The 13,570-nt window shown below is 35.9% G+C and overlaps 1 protein-coding gene across 1 annotated transcript in view; it reads right to left on the bottom strand.

Annotated features, from left to right (window-relative positions):
• LOC121873931 (probable glutamate receptor) overlaps positions 1–13,570 on the bottom strand; it is a 65,971-nt gene that overhangs the window by 51,481 nt on the left and 920 nt on the right. The window lies entirely within an intron of this gene.

The following is a 13,570-nucleotide window of genomic DNA, read 5'->3' on the forward strand; positions in this document are numbered from 1 at the left end:
AGGCAGAATGAAAGATACAGCGATAATAGACAACGATATCCGACAAATTCCTTTGGTTATTGTTTCATAATTTTTTCTGAGGAACATATTAAACTGCATCACTGATTTATAGGTTTTAGATGACATCAATTGTAATTGTTAATTGTAAGGGCAGAAGTGCATACCCACGGCATCTACAGTTTAAGTTGTTCTTATTGGTTCATTAGGTTCAAATGGCTCTTAGTCATTCAAGATACAGGTGGGTAACGTTCTCTCTTAGTAAGCAGTGTTGTTTGTCTCGACCTCACTGCCTCCTTGTTTATCAGAAACTTAGTATTCTGTGAGCTGCTTCCACTGTCTGTCTGGCCTGTAGCAACAATATGGTTCTCATATTACAGTGTTCATAGTAACACACAAGTGATCGTGGGCCAATCGTGCCTGGTGGAGAGTCCGGTGGTACAGTTTACCGAAGCATGAAAGTTCGAATGCTCACGCTTGGCTAGACCGTGACCGCCGAACGGCTGACAGCGTACAGCGACATCGTTTTCCAGATGGTCGTAGTTGTTATAATCATTTTCGTGGTTGATATAATCATGTTCGTGGTTGTTATAATCATAGTCGTGGCTGTTATAATCATAGTCGTGGCTGTTATAATCATAGTCGTGGTTGTTATAATCATGGTCGTGGTTGTTATAATCATAGTCGTGGTTGTTATAATCAAGGTCGTGAGTGTTATAATCATGGTTGTGGTTTTATAATCATATTCGTAAAAAAAAGTAAAATAAAAATAAATAAAATAAAAAATATTATATAATAAAGAGTAAAATAAATAAATATTGAAGTGATAACCGTGGTAACACTATGAGATGTACTTATTACTACCATGCTATTGTACTATTCCAGATGATACTAAATGTTACATAATACTTCCTTAAGATATATGTATAGTATATATCAGGTGCCTCAAAGAGAGCTCAGGTTCTCAACTGGCTCAGCCATGTTAACATTGTTATTATTATCCACTCTGTATTCTGTGTTTTCTGACTAAATAAACTTTTACAATTCAACAATTCAATTGGTCGTGGTTGTTATAATCATGGTCGTGGTTGTTATAATCATAGTCGTGGATGTTGTAATCATGGTCGTGGTTGTTTTAATCATATTCGTGGTTGTTATAATCATAGTCGTGACTGTTATAATCATAGTCGTGGTTGTTATAATCATGGTCGTGGTTGTTATAATCATGGTCGTGGTTGTTATAATCATGGTCGTGGTTGTTTTAATCATATTCGTGGGTGTTATAATCATAGTCGTGGCTGTTATAATCATAGTCGTGGTTGTTATAATCATGGTCGTGGTTGTTATAATCATTGTTATAATCATAGTCGTGGCTGTTATAATCATAGTCGTGGTTGTTATATCTGGTCGTGGTTGTTATAATCATGGTCGTGGTTGTTATAATCATGGTCGTGGTTGCTTATAATCATGGCTCGTGGCTTTGGTATTCATGGTTGCGGTTGTTATAATCATGGTGGTGGTTGTTATAATCATGTGGTTGTTATAATCATGGTCGTGGTTGTTATAATCATGGTCGGGTTGTTATAATCATGTGGTTGTTATAATCATGTTCATGGTTATTATAATCATGGTCGTGGTTGCTATATTCGTCGGGGTTGTTATAATCATGATCGTGGTTGATATAATCATAGTCGTGCTTGTTATAATCATGGTCTGGTTGTTATAATCATGGTCGTGGTTGTTATAATCACGGTCGTGGTTGTTATAATCATGGTCGTGGGTCGTGTTGTTATAATCATGGTCGTGGTTGTTATAATCTTTTTCGTGTTTATTATAATCATGGTCGTGGTTGATCATGGTCGTGGTTGTTCATAATCATTCATGGTCGTGGTTGTTATAATCATAGTCGTGGCTGTTATAATCATAGTCGTGGTTGTTATAATCATGGTCGTGGTTGTTATAATCATGGTCGTGGTTGTTATAATCATGGTCGTGGTTGTTATAATAATGGTCGGGTTGTTATAATCATGGTCGTGGTTGTTATAATCATGTTCGTGGTTGTTATAATCATGGTCGTGGTTGCTATAATCATGGCTCGTGGTTGTTATATTCATGGTCGTGGTTGTAATATTCATGGTTGCGGTTGCTATAATCATGGTCGTGGTTGCTATATTCATGGTCGTGGTTGTTGTAATCATTGTCGTGGTTGCTATAATCATAGTCGTGCTTGTTATAATCATGGTCCTGGTTGTTATAATCATGGTCGTGGTTGTTATAATCATGGTCATGGTTGTTATAATCATGGTCGTGGTTGCTATAATCATGGTCGTGGTTGTTATAATCATGTTCTTGGTTGTTATAATCATGGTCGTGGTTGCTATAATCATGGCTCGTGGTTGTTATATTCATGGTCGTGGTTGTAATATTCATGGTTGCGGTTGCTATAGTCCTGGTCGTGGTTGCTATATTCATGGTCGTGGTTGTTGTAATCATTGTCGTGGTTGCTATAATCATAGTCGTGCTTGTTATAATGATGGTCCTGGTTGTTATAATCATGGTCATGGTTGTTACAATCATGGTCGTGGTTACTAGGTACTGTAAGTATCTAGTATACTATAGGAAGGAATAGAATAAAGGTTAGAATAATTAGTTAAAGAAATATTCGTCCATAAGGAGAGGTTAAAAATCATAAAACAAATATTATGAATCACCGATGATCATTCCGAGATAAATTATATTATGAAGAGAAGTGACCTTGATTCTAATTAGAGTAGTCACCATCTGCTTAAGTCATCACCTGTGTCAAGTCATCATAGTCATCATCTACGTTAGTCAGTTTTAAGCCCATCTCACATGACTGACCGACCATCGATGTTCTTTCCGAGCAAGGATGTTAGTTTTCAACGCGTCTTATTATTTACGCTGGTGGATGTAAGATCTCCTACCCTCACTGACGCAGCTATGGTCAATTTGGTGTTATTCTAGTTTATAAATGCCTTCTAATCTGTTTCAAGTCTGTCCGTCCTGTCTATTGCCATCCCAACTGTCTGTTCGTCTGCATGGTGTTTGACTGTAAGCCCGTCTGTACTCTTTGCGTCGTCAAATCTGTCTGTCTTATCCGTTGTTGGCGTGTGTCTGCCTGTTTGTCTTATGTGAACCAGTCAGTCAGCTGTGTGTCTGTCTGTCTGTCATGTTAATTGCCATATTGTCTATTTGTGCATGTATGAATCTGTCTATTTTTGTCAACCTCCTGTCTATTTCACTGTCTATATTCACTCTCTGTAGTCATGTCTATCTGCCTGTATGTATGTGTCAGTTGTCTTTGTCTTTCATAAGTCTGTGTGTCTTTCTGTCTGTCCTTGAATCTGTCTGTATTATTTCTTCTTTGTCCGCTTCTCTCTCTCTCTCTCTCCATTTTTATCCGTACTATCTCTATCTTTATTTATATCTCTCTCTCTCTCTCCATTACACTACTCATCATATTTAGCAATTTTTCTTCCTTATTAAATAGGTGATTTTATTATAGTATTCTGGGAACTTTAGAAAACACATCCCTCCATTCATACCTCCACCTCTCACTATCCCTCTCTCCCATCTCCTTTCCTCGCTCGCCTCTTAAGGATATTAATGATTCTTCTCCTTCTCTTCCCTCTTTCTATTTTCTCCATGCATTCCTGTTATTATCTTTTTATCTCTTTTCCTTTTCCATGTACAGTCAGCCACAGGAATAAGTATACACTGTAGCCTCGTAAAGTCCGAAAATACTCTGGTAACCTTGAAACTGCGCTTCCAGACGCATGATGAAACTCAGCTCCCCCCACCTGTTATCTCTAACTATTTTCTGTTTCCCCTTCTTTATTCTTCTATTTACGCATCTTACTTCCTTAATAATCCAAACAACATTAAAAAAATAGGCTAAGAGAAAAAGTGGGGGGAGGAGGAGGAGGGAGCTGTACGATAACTGCAATGGTCCTGCCGGCAGACAGCGTACAGCGACATCTTTTGCCAACGTAAATAAAATCGTTAATTAATGCCTTCCTAAAGAAACCATCGACATGGGACCAGGTTTGTTCCACTCTACGAATTTTTTTGCGATTTTTCCACCAAGTTTGATGAAAAACGATTGTGCCGTTTCGGCTGCCCAGAACAGACAGACAGACGCCTAGTCCTATAGTATATTAGATTAGGTATCTCATCCTCAGACTTTCAGGTGAAGGGCATCACCAAACGAGTCGACAATTAAATATGTAATATACTTTTTTATTGCAATAGCATAGTTTTACACACACACACACACACACACACACACACATATATATATATATATATATATATATATATATATATATATATATATATATATATATATATATATATATATATATATATATATATATATATATTAGGGTGGTCCAAAATATCACATATTTGTATACGTTTTCTCCACAAGGTTTATTTTTGGCCATTAGGTACAAAATGCATCCCAGAAAAAAATTGGATCATTTAAAGCATATTTAGAGGTCAATCCAATGTCCTCTTTTTTTCCATTTAGTACGTAATAAGGATTTTTCGGGGCTAGATAAACACATTATAAACACATTGCCTTTATTCAGCAAAATACAATTATAAGTTTTACAAATTACAAACTAAATAACTCTAGAACACCAATACACATTCTTTATTTGTATCCCTTCATCATAGCAGCTTTGCTTGCCGTTGGTAACTTCTTGCGATGAGCTGCAACAACCTGTAAAAGGTACTGCTTTTGGTCCTCATTTTGCGTTATAGACTCATTATAACGCTCTATGAGAGCAATTGCCCTCTCTGCGCTGTCATTCACCACCTTCATATTTATCGCACGATCTCTCATTGTGATAAACACTTCATCGTCTTTCCATGTTTTGGGATCCTTACTCAAGAACAGTTGTGCTCTTTCTTTGCCATCTAGTGTAAGAACATCAAAAATATCTAATGTACGCTCAGTAACAAATGAGGCCACATTACTGATAGGAGTTTCATCAGATAGGACAATACGCCTTGAAAAGTCCTGTTTCTTTGGGCACTGGAAGTTTTGTACCATATTCTTCTTGGTTTCAGTATCGATCCTGTCATCAAATAAGCTTAGACCGATAAGATGTTCTGATAGATACCAGAGATGTCGGCTAATTGCTGCTTGTGCTGCGTGTGCAACTTTCTCATGAGGATATTCCTTTAAAACCTTCATTAGCTGCAAATCATTGAATGGAGCTCGAACAGCCATTGGTGCTTCATGCCAGAATCTCACATACATTATGCTCACAAACAAAGCCAGTTGTGTGATATTGTTTTCTTCCCGTGTTGATAATGTGAATTGATGTTTGAACAGATAGATTTTGAGAGCATAGATTCCTTTTGCCATCCATCTTGCATGGTGTGTAGGACCAGGAACTCGAAAGGAAACCTTACTACTTGGCAGTCCACCAAGAAACAAAAGAGCTAGTTCTAGAAACTCCCTATAATCATCTCGTGGCTGATTATCCTGCAGGGCTACTGGCAAATATTCAAGCAACTCCTTCCTTAGAATTTGAAGCATTGGGTCCTTACAAAATCTGTAACTAAGTCTAATTATTTCTCACAGGTAATAATTGCCTGCCATTCATATGCCATGACACAAGATGGAAACCTGCATAATATACTATTTAGATTGATAATGAAATAATTGTAGAACTGATGAGATATAAATGAAATAAGTAACTTCATCTGATTAATGGTAACCCTTGTCTGTGTTTCCTGTTTCAACCTGTCATTGTCAGTCCCTATGACTCAATACTTGACTCTTTGCCCTTTCCAAATAGGCAACTAGGCTATATACATTGAAATATACCCAATATAATGTGTTGTGTATATTAAGACTGTATCATGCGGACAAGAAAATTCAGTCCTACACTACAAGTATAATATGCAAAATGGATTGACCTCTAAATGTTAATGAATATGGATAAAATTTTACAGACCTTATCTATGAACCAAATGGACAATTTTAAGGCTTGTGGAGGCAATATATTACTACTTATATTTTTTACCATATAGTTTTGGACCACCCTAATATATATATATATATCTTGATAAAATCACACATGGAAAGGGAGACAATGTAGAACCTTATCTTTCGTCTTTATTCAGGACATCTTCAGAAGCAACTGAATTGCAAAGACTGAGAGAGAGCTTATGTACACAGGGTGACCTTACAAAACATGTGGTCAGGTCAAAAAACATGACATCCACTAATCCACACATCAACCACACAGCAAACATAAGAAGAGATTATAAAAACGGGCCACATAACTAGTCATGTCACGTCAGGTAAAAAATATGAGGCCCACTAATCATCTATCACACATACAGTATACCTTAAATGCTTTCAAAACATTTTTAACCTTGGACCACTGACAAATAAATTTGTGTAATATATCATCAGTTTTGTACTGACCATCACTAAGGTTTAAAGAATACATTTCTCTAATCAAACTTGCTTCAACCAGAAATCTTTCTGTGACACATGATGATTTATACACTTCTAAACTGTTTCCCCAATCTGTGGGATGAGTATTGTTCCTTATATGAACCGAAAGTGCACTGCTTTCATGTGCAGTTTCTGTTACGTACAAATTATCCCAGTGGTTGGTTAGGATGCTATCCCTTCTTATAAGCCAGATATCCAATTCACATGTACACAACAACAATGATTTAATTAATAAACTCAATATACAAAATGAACTATGCGAATTAATAAGTTTTGATGTAAATTCACTTTTCACTAGAGTACCAGTGAATGACCTACTTTCATTCCTTAAAGATAAGTTGCCTCTGTTAGATTCCACTATTGAACATGATACATTTCTCAAACTGATAGTTACGAGTTACTTATAATGTGTTTAGAGCAAATGGAAAGTTTTACAAACACATATTTGGCATGAGCATGGGTAATTGTCTTTCTGCTCCTTTAGCCTGTATTTATATGGAGTTTTTTTAGGCTAGATTACTACCCAACATAGGTGACTTTATTCCTCCATGGTATAGATATGTAGATGATGTTCTTTGTCTTTGGTCTAGAAACAGTAACCCACTGGAATTTTTAGACAAGCTCAATTATCTTGTCCCTAGTATTACCTTCAAAATTGAAAGATAAATAAATGGACTCCTTCCATTTCTTGACATGCTTATCATGACAAATGGATATAACTATAAATTTAAGGTGTACAAAAAGCCTACACATTTTATATCGAGTCACCATGAGTCTACCAAAATGTCATTTTTTTTTTTTTGCTTTTTTGAGGTGTTTGAGTATTTGTGACCCTGAATTTATTGAAGAAGTGCACAATCAGTCCAATGCACAAAAACTTGGGTACTCTTCATTGTTTGTTGATCGTTGTTTTAAAAGGGCTATACAATCCTTTTATTCTACTGAAACTAGGTAAGTTCCTACATTTAAGAATATTTGACTCTACCTGTTCGCAATGAATTTATCCTGTTAGTTCAGTCCCTTAAATAATTAAACATTAATAGTTTTTTTTTTGAAGCATGACTCAACTATTACTAACATATTAATTAAGAATAGCCCAACTCATAATTAAACAGCACAAGTACAATATTATAGAACGGCATCTGAAAGCAGTGCACTTTTCGTTCATATTAGAAACAATAATCATCCCATGGATTGGGAAAACAGTTCAGAAGTGTATAAATCGGTACTCGGAAAAATGGCACCGGAAATAATTGCACAGGAAAATATTGTCCAGGAAAAAATGGCACAGGAAAAAATGGCACAACACATCACACTTCGAGCTCACGAACCACAAATGAGCTAACGAGTCTAAGTTTGAAGCTGTCCAGCGTATTCGAGTTAAAGATGATGCTTGATAACTTGTTATATCACCTTTGTTTAGCCCGGACTGCCATTTAAACACCTCTATCATATCGCCCCTCACTCCACGTCTCTCGAGGGAGTACAGATTAAGATGCTGTAACCTGTCTCTGTACTCAATGATCCTAATGCCCGGGATTAGTCTTGTCATTCTCCTCTGAATCCTTTCTCGGGATTCTATATCCTTTCTGTAGTGCGGTGACCAGAACTGAACTGCGTAATTCAAGTAAGGTCTCACAAGCGCAAGATATATTTTAGGATGACCTCGCTAGTCTTGTAACTAACACTCCTTTGTACGAACCCAAGTACTTTATTAGCCTTGTTTCGAGCAAATACACATTGTTTACTAGGTTTAAGACCCCTACTTATCATTACTCCTAAATCCTCTCACAGTCGGATTTCTCTATAACACAGTTGTTCATCTAATATCTGGTTTCTCTGTTTACATCTCCTAGACTGTTTTTTTTTTTTACGGGCATTAGCCCACCTGGGCACAGGTAATGACCCACATCACGGCCTGGGGGGCGAAAATATAATAATAATAATAATAATAATAATAATAATATCTATTATTATTACAACAATTAATAACATTAATAGCAGATTAATGAAAATAAAATAATAACCATAAATAAATACAAAATTGAAAAAATTAAATCTACAGTGAGAAATTATATACATTATATATGTTGTGTTGTCTTAGTAAGAGAAACAATTGAGACCATGCAATTGTGTGTAAATGAGGCAGAAAGTCAGATGAGCAACATGGGACTTGATCACAATTTTCGTGATGCCATATGGCAGCAGGGTCTACCATTAGACAACACATTATGCTTCCAATATCTTCTCAGGCGGTAGTACCTCCCTGTTTGGTAGCTGCCTATCTACCTACTACGTGTACTTTACATTTGTCCACATTAAATTTAATTTGCCATTTTTCAGACCTTTAGAAAAATTTATTTAGATCTTCCTGTAGTTTTGCCACAACATTCGTTGGAAATCTTAAACAATAATATGCAATGTGACATTTTTAATTTTGTAATACATTTATGTACACGTTTTCACTAACATCCGGTAGAATGTTTTAGTTAAAGGTAATAAATGTTTTATGTTATGACGTTGATATAACTCTAAGTAAGTTTCAGAAACAAACGTTATAAAATTTTAGCGAAAATATGTCAATAAAAATTAATGTGCCATTATATCCTAGTCTGATGATTATGCCCTTTTTCCGGTGCCATATTTTCCTATTGCCATTTTTGCTGTGCCATTTTTCCTACATTCTTATAAACCATCATGTGTCACAGAAAGACTTCTAGATGAAGCAAGTTTGATTAGGGAAATGTATTCTTTAACCTTAGTGGATGGTCAGTACAAAACTAATAATATGTTACACAAATTTATTTGTCAGTGGCTTAAGGTTAAAAAAGCATGTAAGGTAGATAAGAACATAAGAAAATAAGGAGTCTGCTTGTGCATGGCAGCTCCTGGCTATAGTTACAACCAACTCCATCATCCATGAATCTATCTATCCTCCTTTTAAGACTTTCCAGCGTTCCAGCACTTACTACAAAGTTCCGAAGCTTGTTCCACTCGTCCACCACCCTAATTGTGAACCAGTTCCTTCTTATCTCCCTCCTAAACCTAAACTTGTCCAACTTAAATCCGTTGCTACGAGTCCTATCCTTCTCGGATATTATAAGAACTTTATCTATGTCGTCTTTATTGATTCCTTTCACCCACTTAAATACTTCTATCATATCTCCCCGCACTCTTCGTCTTTCTAGGGAATGCAAGTTTAGTTTCTTTAGCATATCTTGATATGGAAGGTTTCTAAATCCCGGAATGATAGATGATTGGTGGGTCTCATATTTTTTACCTGACGTGACATGACTAGTTATGTCGCCCGTTCTTATAATCTCTTCTTACGTTTACTGTGTGGTTGGTGTGTGGATTAGTGGATGTCATGTTTTTTTACCTGACCTCGAACCCACGATCTTATGTGTGTGACCGGGGAACGTTACCTCTTACACCACTAGGACACTAAAAGCAATCCGAAGCTGGATTTGGTAAAACGCTACTCTCTGACCACTCAAGAGGCACGGGCAATTCCCTTGGAGGTTCACGGCGCCATAAGCTCGATGAACAGGCCTTGTGTGAAATATAACAAAGTCTAGGATTGCTTTTAGTGTCCTAGTGGTGTAAGAGGTAACGTTCCCCGGTCATACACATAAGATCGTGGGTTCGAGTCCTGGCGCGGGTGAGGTGTTGATTATATGTAGAAGTCCGTGTGCTTTATTGGGCTAATGGATCCTCGTGTTTCGAAGCCGGATTTGGTAAAACGTTACTATGATCACCTAAGCGGCACGGGTAGTCCCTATTAAAGGTTCACGGAGCCATAAGCTCGTTGAACAGGCTTTGGTCAGTTCAAAACTGATAATATGTTACATAAATTTATTTGTCAGTGGCCCAAGGTTAAAAATGCTTTGAAAACCTTTGATCTTGATGTATGACAGTTATTTTGTGGGTCCCTTTTTTCTGACCTGACCTGTCTAGTCACGTCACCACCCTTCTCTTAAGCTCCTCTACGGTTGTGTTGGTGTGGGGATTAGTGGATGTCATCATTATGACCTGACCTCATGTTTTTAGGTCACCCTGTATATTTAAGCCTCTCTCTGTCCATGTAATCAGTTGCCTCTGAAGATGTCTTGAATAAAGACGAAAGCTAAGGTACTCCGTTGTTTCCATTTTCCCGTGTGATTTTATCAAGATATATATATATATATATATATATATATATATATATATATATATATATATATATATATATATATATATATATATATATATATATATATATATATATATATATTTATTGATCTGTGTATATGCTGGTAACCACATGACAAAAAAGAAAACACCTAGATCTCTGATGCTGTCAGTTATACAAATACAAAACGCTTGGGAACTTCGTGTTTTATTTTTTTTTATGCTTTTATGTGGTTATTAGCATATATACATACGTTGGAACTAATTCCAGTCGAAGACAGTGAAATACTGCCAGCTATAACCTTATGATGAACTTCGCCTTTATTATTATCGAACCATAAAGCTTTGTGGTGGTAAGTGATTAATCAACTAATGAGTACTGTTTATTTCCCCTAAAGACGTAAACACAGTAGACAGAATATCTAATTGATTTTTATGAAAAGGGAATGTAAAATTCACGGTTGAACCTTAGATCTATGTATCCATTTACACATTAAAAATTGATTAATTTTAGTCTAACAATAATTGATTTACTGAAGTTTGTGTGAATCTGTAAATAGTCGACTGTGTTTAGAAACTCTGAAAGAGTATTCTGTATCACGGATACTTATCGTTGCTATTGATTAAACATAGAGGTACTATAATAACATTTATCATTTAAGTAACTATGGATATTGATATAAAGATGGTCTATAACCATTTACTAGACATTTCTTGAATATTAAATCGATTATATGTTGTCGAAATGTGGAGTAAAGGTTGCACATCACGCATATTTTCTTCGAACAGGCTGTACAGGATAGTGGGTGACAATAATAACGGGAGTTTGTCTGGCTAAAGAAGGGGTATGAATCAGTAGACAGGCGATCTGTAACATTATCATGTAATGCTCGCGGCGTCGCAGAACGAGGTCTACCACTTCGAGGTCTTGTATTTATGTTGCCCTCTCGCTTCCACCGTCTAACCCATCGCCTCACAGTCGTAACGCTGCTGCCAGTTTCTTGGGCTATGTCCCGGGCAGTCTTACCGCTCTCCCACATCCATACAAACCATGCGCGATCATGTACATCAGTCGCTCGAATGGTTCGTTGTCTCACCATCGTTCTGTGCAGAATTAAATGTGTATTTAGCCACAAAATCTGTGTGTAATTTAAATAAATAATTTTTGAAGAAAATAGTTTTGGTGGTTCTTCCATGCCTGTATAATATAGTGTTAACGGCTGAAGACAAAAGGCAGAGATAAAAATTATGCAATGCATTCACACATACCAAGTGATGGTAATCCCAAGTTCCTGTGCATAAATTAATCCTGTTTCTATAAATTAGATGGTGAGGCAAACTAAAATTTAGGTATATTTAATTTACCTTGATGGTTTAGTCCAATACTGAGCAGTATCACTGAGTTTTGTAAGCACTTGACTTCAACAATAACAAATTAAAGGCGATACAGTGTTTAATAAGAAGCGTAAGTTAGTTAAATGATGACTTTTATAAACTCTATTTTCAGCGTTAATAATATTATGGTACAGTTAAGTACACAGTACAGGGTATATAGAAAACCACATTCGGGTTATGAAGACTCGGTACAACAGCGCCTTATCACTTTGACAGCAAGAGAAAAACAACGAGTAATAATTTTTTCAAAGGATAAAATCTTTCTCAGACTTTAGGGAAGTTCTAACTGTTTTCTCTCAAACTTCCTTAAGGTCAATTCATTTGCTTATACCGTAATTTGTAGATTTATTAATGACGTCTCAAGATTTGATACTTTATAAAGTTATCAAATGTCTTATTTTTTTACTGTAATGTGTGATATAAACTCCTCAATGTTGATTTTCATTAATAACCGTAGCCTTTACGATCAATGCCACAAGAAGAAGTTAAATTATTTTGAATTACTCTCCGTGTACTTATGGTTCGAGATTTATGTCACTATATACAGTATGTGCAAACAAAACATTTTTGCAGTTTGATAACACTCGACGCCACTATTTGAATTTACGCTTTTATTGAAGAGTTTCAGTATGACACAATATTACCTTCCTATTAATAGGTTAGAAAGTATTTTATCACAAAACTAAAAAAATCACTTGGATTAGTAACTTGTACTTTTCTCTTAACAATCGTGATTCCTTAGACGAGAACATTCATTATATATTAATAGAAATAAAGGTGCGAAAATGGCAGTGGCTGTTCGTGATTTGTAGTTAATTTGATTTGTTTTTGTTTTATATCTTCGAACTTAAAAAAACAAAAAAAAAAAAAATAGCCTAATTACTGAATCATTATAGATTTGCCAGATTGTTTCCAATTTTCACATACGCATATCTCATCATACTTTCCAAAATCTTAGCATATAGCTGGCACCAGGCGCTTCAGTATTGTTCTCTTAATGACTTGTATGTAATATATGCTTGGAAAATTTACAATTACTTCAGTTTTCATTCACAGATAAAATATTTATGCAATTCACAGTGGGTACTTAGGCAACAGTCCATATAATACTCTGACTTTAAGATACATATATTACCTCGCTAAACAGTACTCGACCCTGGGACGTCTGTTTGTGAGTAGGGAACACTACCACGGTACCACAGGAGCAACAAAAGCTATACTACCCTTTGTTGTATTTCACACAAGGCCTGCCCCTTCGTTGTATTCTTAGGGACGAATAACAGTACCAACGTATGGATAAATAGCAACATTTATTTGGTAACGTTTCGACAAATCTCTTGTCATCATCAGACCTAAAACAAAAACTGAGTACAATGGCATCGAAAAAAGCTCAATAGGGCCAATAGAATAAGATAAATAAATGACTAAATACCTTGAGAGAGAGAATAAACAAACCACTGAGTTATTAATTATTAACCTTTGCTTTAATTTTATTCGATGCCATTG

The sequence above is a fragment of the Homarus americanus genome, unplaced genomic scaffold, assembly GCF_018991925.1.
Source record: "Homarus americanus isolate GMGI-L3 unplaced genomic scaffold, GMGI_Hamer_2.0 scaffold25827, whole genome shotgun sequence".
Classification (NCBI taxonomy): Eukaryota; Metazoa; Arthropoda; class Malacostraca; order Decapoda; family Nephropidae; genus Homarus; species Homarus americanus.